We start from the raw sequence: 9,482 nt of genomic DNA on the forward strand, positions 1-9,482 counted from the left end.
TTTGGTACAGTGATGCCAAGTGTATAACACCGACATCGATTGGTTGGGGAGTCGAGCGCCTCGAACCACTTGGACATCACCGCCTCGGCAAAACCCGGCTGGCATAGCCCGAATATATAGCTCGAGATGGAACTATGGCGGTGGCCGAGGACTAGTTTCCCCGGATGACAACAAGGGGACATGATCTGACCAGGGGCAGTGCCAGCACCAGGAAGCTGTGCATTCAAATGCACTAATGTTTTTTAAATGTCTTATTTTCTTGCATAAATACGAATAAAATTAAGCTTGCAATCAGAAAAATTATGGGGTTAGCTGACCCCACATCGTACATGTAGAATCGCCCTGGATCTGCCCTAACCCTCCTAGTCAGTAGTCACTGCCCGAAGAGCTGCTAGGGGAAACTTATGTTCCCTTCAAACGCAACACCCATAGTATCGTAGTGCTAAAACTCTAATCTTTGCCTATTTTGCTCTTTGAAATTTTTTTGAACGCCATCTTCAAAATGCAGAGCAGACAACTTGACCGAGTCTAAGCCATCAGCACACACACTCTACGCTCGATCCAGTTTAGTATCCCAAACATTAAATGGTAGTGATATATGGCCCTGGAAACTGATCGAACTTACTAATTCTTATATTAGTATATGTGGACCCAAAATCAATCTCCAGCGTGTAGATATCTCCATCAAAAACACACTCGTCTCCTCGACCCCAAAGTTAATGCCCAATACTTATCATTACACAAAGAAAGGAAGTAATTAATGCATCAATTAATGAGAAGCGAGTATAGGACTCGAGAGCATATCCATCCAAGAGCGTTCACCTATAAAAACACCCCTGCTCGATGAATCCATCCTGTGCCTTCCGAGACTGTATTCTATTGCCTTTTGAGCAAGCACTCTTGCTCGATCGATCGATCGACCGATCCCGTGCCTGGCCACTGGTTGGCGAGCATCTTACGCAATGGCAGGTCGCCCGTTGCTGGTCCCGGCTGTCATGCTGCGTCCTCCTGGACCGGCGTTGGGCTCGAGGGCCTCGCTATACGTCGGCGACCTAGATGATGGCGTGGCGGAGGGGCATATCTATGACCTGTTCTGCCAGGTGGCGCCCGTGGCGTCCCTCCGTGTCTGCCGGGACGTCACTGGCAGGTCACTTGGTTATGCCTACGTGAATTTCTACAGTCGGGAGGACGGTGAGTTTGGCTTCATCTCTTTTTTTTTTTCTTTTTTTTTGGGGTTGTCTTTGTCTCTTTGCATGTTCATCTACTCAGGCTTGGATTGGGGATACAAAGAACTTACGAGGCTGCGTGGTTTTAGATCTTGGTTGTGAAGTCTGTGATTTACTAGATTTCCCATACAAGATGTGGCACACCATCGGTAGAAGTTCTATTTTGGCATTTTCTTGTTCTGGTCAACAGAGGCGAGGGTCTTTTGATGGAACGCGTGTAGATAGTGTGTTGACCTGCAGTTTGTAGAACAACGTGTCACTAACATGAGTAGTGTTGGAATCCGTAACCGTTTCGGGTTTGCGGAATCTGATGCTCTCGGAATCGGACTCGGAATAGGATAAATGATTGGCAAAAGCCAATGGACACACACAGTGGTTGCAATTAAACGTGTGTTTACCTACATACCATATATTTCTGTCGTAAAAGAAATTGACATGTTCCTATTATTGGTGATGTCTTCCTTATTCAGGTCGTAACACTTGAGAATTGAATCGCAAGTTGAATTGTAGTTTGTTGTTAAGTTAGGTTGGTTGTTTTCAAATTAGCCAACATTAATTGCTGTTTGTGTCTGAGTGAAAGGCTTCATACACTGCTTTTGTTTATTATGAACAGACGAGAATAGGAATTTGGGCTAAAATCCTGCTAAGAGTTCTCTATAGATTGTGCACCATGGGGTAGAAAATCGCCGTAGATAATATAGTGTTGTCGGAATCTGACTCAGAACCGGATGTATGATTTGGGAAAAATAAGTAGACACACACAATTGTTCCAATTAATATGTGTTTATCTGTTCGCTGAGTTATGCCGTAAACGAAATGACATGTTCATATTACTGGTGGTTGTCTATCGTATTTATGGTGTAACATTTGGGAGTTGAATCGTTAGCGAGAGGAATTGTAGTTTTTATTAAACTAGGTCACATGATTTGTTTTCAAGTCAGACAAGATTGATCATTGTTACCAATGAGGGAATGACTTCATAGATTGCATTTGGCGATTAGGAAGAGAATGGAATTTTGACTAAATCTCGGTAAGACTTCTTTATAGATTGGGTTTATGCACATTCCATAAAAAAACCAAGACCCTCGCTTCGATAGATCACAACAAGAAATATAACTTCAAGGCACTGTAGATTAGGAAGAGAATGGAATCGGCAGTTTGTAGATTGGGAAGATAATGGAATCAGCAGTTTGTAGAACATGCTGCCGAGCACTGACATCAGGGTTAGAATCCGTAACCGATTCAGGTTTCCGATATGGCAAAAAATCTTTGTGGAAACAAATGCTGTCGGAATACGACTCAGAGTCGGATGTATGATTCGGAAAAGTCAAGTAGGCACACACACCGGTTGTAATTAATGTGTTTTTATCTACCTATATATTTTTGTCACAAACTAAATGTTCCCATTATTGTTGATGTCTATCTTACTTACGCCGTAATACTTGGATTGAATCGTCAGCGAGAGGAATTGTAGTTTTTTGTGAACTTTGGGTTGGTTTGTTTCAAATTAGCTAACATTAGTTGTTGATTCCATCTGAGTTTATGGCTTCATAGATTTCTTCTGGTCATTACGAATAGAAAAGAATAGAATTTGGGTTAAGATCCTATTAAGATTTCTGCGTAGATTGTGCACCATGGTGTAAAATTCGATGCGGAAAATAATGTTGCCGAATATGTCGCAATCCGACTCAAAATCGGATATATTATTTTGAAAAAGCAAGTAGGCACACACAATTATTATTTTAGTTAATGCATTTTTTGTACTTGCAGGATTCTGTCATAAACAAAATGTTATGTTCATATTATCGGCGTCGTCTATCTTACTTACGGTCTAACTTTTGGGAGTTGAATTGGTTAGCGAGAGAAAATTTAGCTCTTTGTTAAATTGGGCCACACGGTTTATTTATAAGATAGCCAAGATTTGTAGATTGCACACGGGAATTAAGAACATAAGAGAATGGAAATAGAGCTTCAATTTCGTTACGATTTCATTGTAGATTGTGCATCATGCATGGTGTAGAACGTCATCCTGGAAGTTAACATTGTCACAATCCGACTTGGACTTGGATGTGCATATGATTAGGAAAAAACAAATAGCTAGAATTTGGTTACAATTAATGTGTGTCTATGTTCTTATTTCTTTCTATCTAAACAAAATGACATGTTTAAGTTATTGGTGTTGTCTATCTTTTTTATGGTGTAACATTTGGGAGTTGACTTGGTTAGTGAGCGATTTTTTAAAAGTTTAGTCCATGCAGTTTGTTTTCTAGTTTAACCAATATTCATTGTTGTTTCCATTGATGCCTCCATAAGTTGGTGTGGCAATTTGGAAAATATAAACAGGAGGGAACTGAATGTGGGTTAAAAGTTCGTTAAGAATTTTTCTAGTTTGTGCACCATGGTGTTGAAATGTGCTACATTACACTAGGTAGATTGTATGATCACGATGGCCCCATGGATTTCATAGTTAACCTAGTCAAATTTTCATCAGTTTATTCATGCTCCACGCTGCCAAATTAGTTTAGAGAGAAATTGTACATAGTTCAAATTGGATATTAGCTTTGCATATCGGACATCCGATAATTATCTGCTCGATGAACATCCTGTCATATATAATACACCATGTTGTATCGTGGTCAATTATACATATACATACCATACCCAGTGGCGTAGCCAGCCCAATTTGCCAGGGTGGTCCGGTAATAGAAATATTTACACAAGTTTTGTTTATTTAAAAAAAATAAATTTTACTACACTATACACAAGCTATGGGGGAATTCCAGGGTGGTCCATGGACCACCCTGGCCAGCCCCTAGCTACGCCACTGACCATACCTACACTATTGTTTTCACCTTAACCTGATTTCTTTTTCTTTGTATTTGTATGTTTGCTTGCCCTACTAGAGGATTTGAGTTTAATACTACAATTACCTCTAATAATTTTGTATGTGATTGTTTTGCAGCCAAACGTTCATTAGACTCTTTAAATTTTACACCTCTCAACGGGAAGCATATCCGAGTTATGTTCTCGAATGGGGACCCAACGCTGCGATTGAGTGGAAAGGCCAATATATTCATAAAAAATCTTGTGCCAAATATTGATGGCAAGAGCTTGAGTGATATGTTTGGTCGCTATGGCACTATACTATCATGCAAAGTAGCCACTCACTTTAACGGTCAATCAAAAGGGTACGGATTTGTTCAGTTTGCAGAGGAGACATCTGCCAATGATGCCATCGACAGCTTGAATGTCAAGTTGGTGAATGGCAAACAAATTTTTGTAGGTCTCTTCATTCGTCGTCAGGAGAGGCAGCCAAATATCAGCGTGAGTAATTATACAAATGTATATGTGAAGAACTTGCCAAAGGAATTCACTCACAATGACCTTCTGCAAGAGTTTGGTCCTTTCGGTACAATTACTAGCGCTGTAATCATGAGAGATAATGATGGAATATCCAAATGCTTCGGATTCGTTAACTATGGGGAATCAGAATGTGCTACAGAAGCTGTGAAAAGTCTTAATGGTAAGATGATTAAGGATACAATTTTGTATGTTGGAAGAGCCCAGAAAAAGTCAGAAAGAGAAGCAGAACTGAGAGAAAACTTTGAGCGTGCGAGAAATGAGAAATTCAAAAAGTTTGAAGGGCTCAATCTATACGTGAAGAATCTAGATGATAGTATTAATGATCTAAATCTTAGAGGGTTATTTGAATTTTTTTGGTGAGATAGGATCATGCAAGGTACTTCTCTCTTTATTTGCTAGCTAATTTTGTTTCTTAGTATCATGGCTCACCTTCTTAACATTTTTTTAGGTTATGGTTAATTCACAAGGAAGGAGCAAGGGTTATGGCTTTGTGTCATTTACAACTATTGCAGCTGTCCACAAGGCTGTAAGTAACATGGTTTAGTTGTATGCAAACGTGCCCAATGCATCCAGTTGACTAGTTTAGATTATTAAATCATCTTTGATCAATGTGGTAGATTGACGGGATGAACAGGAAGATAGTCGGCAAAAAGCCATTGTATGTTGGTGTAGCTCAACGCAAAGAGGAAAGACGAGCGATGCTAGTGGTACATCTTTCCCAAGTGATCATTTTGTACATTAGGTGCCTTCTGCTGATAAGTGATAAATAGTGACTTCTTTTAATTAATCTTATATGCTGATAAGTGCTGTTTGAGTTTTAATATTGCTATGTGTCCATGTCTACTACATGTCCAATTATTTACGTATTATTTGTTTCATTTTTGCACATAGCTGATGAACTAAAAGAAAATCCGTTATAAATAAGTTGTATATTGTCCCATCCTAAGAATAACATAGACTGAGAATCAATGTGGATGAGTGTTAACAAAATGGTTAATTTTTACCGTCCAAATAAACTTAAGTAAAACAGGTTCTCTCTTGTCACCTGTGTGTCACTGAATATTTGAACATTAGATCTGCAACTGTTTCAAGAATATATACAAGGGACACATCACAAGCTTAATGCTACTGACATTGTTTCTAGGCACACTTTGCTCGTATTCAGAACATAGGAGTTCTAGCACCCGCAGTACCACAAAATTTTGCTCCCCGTCAGTTCTACGTCAGTCCAGGAGTGCCTGGCATGTTCCCACCACAGGTTCCTGCAGGCTTCGGGTATCAGCAATTCCCACAACAGCATTTCACTCCTTGGGTTCGTAGCGGCATGACGCCATATACGTATAACATGCCGAGGCCACTGCACCATGCTTGGCGTGGTGTGCATCAAGAAATCAATCTACACCGACAGGTATTATGGCATGAGAGATGACCATTTTTTGACTTAAGTTTTTTAATCCTTAATGCATCAGCTACTCTTGCAAAGTGCATCCAGCCGTGCCCATGTTCAGATTATGTCACAAGTAGTCAATTCACCTGACTTTCTTGCGTTTACAATGCAGATGGTGTACCCAAATGCCAACCAAGCCTTCACATACATGCCAAATTCTATGAATGCGAACGCCAACTCTGTGATGGTTCCCCCGGGCTTCGCACAAACTGATAGTATTGTCTCTATTCCATCTGTCCCAAGCAAGAACACCACCACCACTGTTGTAGATTCTTCTGCCCCGGAGAAACAACATCCTTGTAAGGACAGTGGAATTGTATTAGGACGTGCTAATTTCACAGTTACAAATTTTACTTGGCATGCATATTTTATATATTAGCCATTTATGTCAATGAAGGGTGAATTTTGAGTTCGGTCGTATATTTTGTTTACCTTGCAGATTCAAGACGAGAAATTGTACCCACTGGCTGAACAGCTTGAGCCAGAATTAGGAGGGAAGGTGACAGGGATGCTGGGTGAAGCAATGGAAGCTCTGCAAGGAAGGAAAGTGGAAGAGGCCAGGGATACTGTTGACCTCGCATCCGTACCATCATCATCGACCTTGAGTGTTAGCAGAGATGCTATTGACCCCGCTTCCACAGTGTCGTCCTCGATTGCTTCCGCTGACGGTGCTAACCTTGCTCCGGCACCGTCATCCTCAAGTGCTTGAATGCTGGTTCCTAATATCTCTATCTCGACCTGAAATTTAGATGGTTGGATAATGTTTAAGAAGATTCCTGATTTAATGTTGCTTCATGATATTTTCGGTCAGAGTTTTATTCTTTTCTGTTTGTTCTTAGGTTAAAGTGCAACTGCATTTTCCCCAATATTTAGGATAACTTCAGATAAAAAATTAGACAGTGTCTTCTTCCTTTAGCAGGGATCCTATAGTTTACGTCCAATATAAGGACAAGAAAATAGTTTGACGGTATCTGTTAAACAATTCATGATGGCCTCGCAAAAGAAAAACACAACAACCAAAAGTGCAAATAGCATGTTATGGCAAATAGCTTCAGCCTCTAAATCAGCTAAATTGATGCTAAACAGGGGCTAAATGGCGCTAAAACTGCCAAGTAGTACTATATGGAGAGGTCGTTTACATGGACAAGTAGCATTTGCTTTTCTCTTCTACAACTATATCTCCTAATCTTTCGTAAGTTTATATATTACTAATGTTCAACTCATCTACCCGGGGAAAAGGCCCTCTCCTCAATGACACAATGAAAATCCTAGACCCCTCGCCGCCGTACAACGCCCCAGGGTGTATGGTGTGCCACAAGCTTGTGCCAAATGATCAATGTGCCAGCGGAGTTGCCTCAGGTGAAGGCGGTGGCGGCGTGAACATGTGCAGTGGGATGCTAGGGAGGTGAGCGACCACAGGAAAGTTTAGAGTACTGTGAACATCTCACAGATTGCTAGATGTTTCATGTGATGTAGTAGTACATATATACATTCAAACTTGTCGATAGATACATGGAAGAAACTAGTTAAGAATTCTGAGGCATACAATGTGGAATCGGCAAGCTTCAGTTCTACAACTTCAACTTCAAATTCTGAGGCATAAATATCGAAGTAAAGTGTTTTTTCATCACTTCATTGCACGTTCAATGAAGTCGTTGCAGTAAATCTTGAGCTCCTCGTAGTGGTGTCGCAATGCCAGCTCCAGAGTGCTCATCGCGTTGTCTTTCGACAGGAGATGAGCGAGCAAATTCTCGCACATGGCCTTCATCCTCTCCAGGCGGAACCGGCATGCCGCCGCCAGCATTTCTCTGGCTACCACCGTTTCATTCACAGGAACCAGCTCATCGGTATAGACAAAGTGGAGTATGGCCCTGAGCACAACGGCCTTCATATCGCCGATCCGTACGACACTGTTGGTTGTCGACGCCTCTAATGTTTCGTATAGAAGCAGCGACCGCACGGCGCTGATGAGCCAGTGCGTGTGAATCTCGCTCTCCTGGACCAGGGACGTCACGTCTGACCATTGCTTGCTCACCATCAGCTGCTCGAGGTGCCTGACAATGTTGGACAGCGGCACGACGATCATAGGTTTGGCGATGGTGATGCTAGTACTAGTGGTGCACGCCTTCGTGTGGACTTCAAGGTAGCAACGTATGGTAAAGGAACCATTGTGGCCTATGTATGTGACTTTGCAGAATTCACCATGATGAACTTTTGAAACCCCCAGGTTTCACGTACCCTAGTAAAAATATCTTCTGAACAAGCACAATCGATGGTGATTTGCCACTAGGGTCACCGATCAGGAACGTCTTGGACAACTTGACCCTAGCAGTTCCAGGATCAGACCATAAACGGAGGTAGACAGATATGTGCTCCCCACCCTCCTCCGCCGAGTACACAGATAGGTATACATTGACCGTCGTACGCACATGCTCGTCTCATTCTGCAACCAACCCACATGAAAAAACAACACAAAAAGCTTCATTCTTTCTAATGCAGACTAATGGCCAGGTACATACATACAGAAACAAGTCTTGACGCACGTGAAAAAACAGCCAACAAACAGCGCACGCTCAAACAATTTGCCCGAATTTCCAGTCTCTTAATTTTGTGGTGAATGACTTAAATGTGAGGTAAATATGAAATAGCAATTCTGTCGCTCGCACGCCACGTCGCCTTGTGGTCCCACGACGCCTCCTCTATCCTCTTATGCTAGATCGAGCCCATCCCCTTTCTCTCTTCTCGCATCAGATCTCTGTACGAGATGCGGCGCGGCTGCCGGTGATTGCCGCGACCAGAACCATGCGTCTCCCCTCCCCCGCGCCGTAGCCTGGCCTTCCTCTTGTCCGTCAGATCGACCACCGCCGGCGCTGCGGAGACACTGCATCGCAACGCAGCATCCATGACAGAGAATGGGGGAAGATTGACTACTGTCGGGGATATACCCCGCGGCGTAAACCGGCTGGAAGTATAACCCGGCCGGACTAGGCGTTTCATTGGTAAACCGCCATAGGATTGGCGGTTTACGTGTCTGGCGGTTCACTGGTATGACGATTCACGAGCCTGAAGACTCATTGGTGACCCGGCGCGTGTTCCAGATGGATGACAAGGCCCAAGGCCCAACATGCCGGTTTATGATAATGGTGGGCCGGTTTAAGAGGAAAGGCATGAGGAACATTTATCTTACAAGGAGTTAAGACCTGGACTTGTATCCGGTTTGTATTAGAGATAGACTAGTCCTAATCCTAATAGGACTCTACATGTAACCCGCCCCTCCAACATATATAAGGAGGGGCAGGGCTCCCCAAAAGGAGGGAGAGGGACAAGTTCCACGGGTTGGACAAGTTAGGTTTAGACAATAGCTCGCGAGATAGAGCAATCTTGTAACCGTAGTCATCATCATCAATATTAATGAAGCAGGATGTAGGCTTTAACCTCCACCGTGA

At 42.4% G+C, this 9,482-nt stretch overlaps 2 pseudogenes; one reads left to right on the forward strand and one right to left on the reverse strand.

Moving 5' to 3' along the window:
* The first annotated feature begins 962 nt into the window (after nucleotides 1-962).
* LOC119271158 lies at nucleotides 963-6,745 on the forward strand (annotated as a pseudogene).
* Nucleotides 6,746-7,550: 805 nt separating this feature from the next.
* On the reverse strand, nucleotides 7,551-8,940 carry LOC119271882 (annotated as a pseudogene).
* Nucleotides 8,941-9,482: the final 542 nt, after the last annotated feature.

This window comes from Triticum dicoccoides, chromosome 3A (genome assembly GCF_002162155.2).
Source record: "Triticum dicoccoides isolate Atlit2015 ecotype Zavitan chromosome 3A, WEW_v2.0, whole genome shotgun sequence".
Taxonomy (NCBI): domain Eukaryota; kingdom Viridiplantae; phylum Streptophyta; class Magnoliopsida; order Poales; family Poaceae; genus Triticum; species Triticum dicoccoides.